Source organism: Arachis ipaensis, chromosome B03, assembly GCF_000816755.2.
Source record: "Arachis ipaensis cultivar K30076 chromosome B03, Araip1.1, whole genome shotgun sequence".
In the NCBI taxonomy this organism is placed as follows: Eukaryota; Viridiplantae; Streptophyta; class Magnoliopsida; order Fabales; family Fabaceae; genus Arachis; species Arachis ipaensis.
In genome coordinates this window covers 119,671,650-119,672,864 of record NC_029787.2, presented here as the reverse complement: position 1 = coordinate 119,672,864, position 1,215 = coordinate 119,671,650, and positions in this window count along the sequence as shown.

Sequence of the window (1,215 nt, the reverse complement as noted above, 5' to 3'; positions counted from 1 at the left end):
TAAGTGGGATAATTCATAAATTTAGCTGCAGTCAACTTCACGTAAAGTTGATAATTAAAAACTGTTAGATAAAAATTTAGTTAAATTAATCAAATTATTTAACGTTTTTTAACTATCAATTTTACATTAAGTTAACTTTACCTAAATTTTTATTTTATTGTAAAATAAAAAATGGAATAAATCTACCGACAAGTATTTTAAAGGTACTCTTTAAAGATATTATAAATAAATGTTTAAATAAAAAATTAATTAATTATAAATTTCAAATACATTGAATATATTAAAAAAATTAAAATATTTATTCACTTAAACAAATACTATTTTATTACTAGATCTAAATATTAAAAGTTACGTACAATTATTTTTATACAAAATTAATAATTTAAAATTATTAAATAATTTAATATATTTAACTAAAATATTATTTAATAATTATTAAGTATCGACTTTACCTAAATCTCTATCAAAAGAGAAAATCTAGGAGCCAGCAATTTTATTAAAATTTGGTCAGCAATTAACCATCAAAAGAAAAATGGATAATCCTACACCATTGGATATCATCTCCCACCATTAAAAATATATATGATGACTAATTAATGATTATATATCACAAATTTTACTGGTCCAGCCCTCCTCCTATCAAAATCTAAATATTTATCCTTCACATCCGTAGAAAATAAATATTGGCTGCTATATACGTGGAGAGAGGTCTGTTTTCCCTGGGCAGCTGATGACTTTTTGTATTGCAAGTTTCACGTGTTAGGGCAGTTGATGACTTTTTGTAGAGAGAAATTCACTCGAGTACTGGTTTTATATTTATTAATTTATATTGAATATGGAATGATAGAATTTATTTTTTATTTAAAAAATTTTAATTTTTTACAAAATTAGAAATTTATGATTTAAAATAATTAAAAATTTACAAAAATTGATTGATATTGACTTATAAATAAAATAAAAAGGCGATTCCCTGGAATTACTAAGAAAAATATTACAAATCATGCACGTGGTCCACATGGAATTTCATTTATTCGATAAGTGTCATAGAAGTAGAAGTGTAGAACTAAGAAACAAGGGAATGGTCCACTACCTTCACCAAATAAAAAGTACAAACAAAGTTCCAATCTCGAGAATGTTCACCTACTCCTCACTAAAATTAAAAAGAGAGTAGAAAAAAATTTCGAAAACTAGTATTATACAGTTAATATGGTAGCT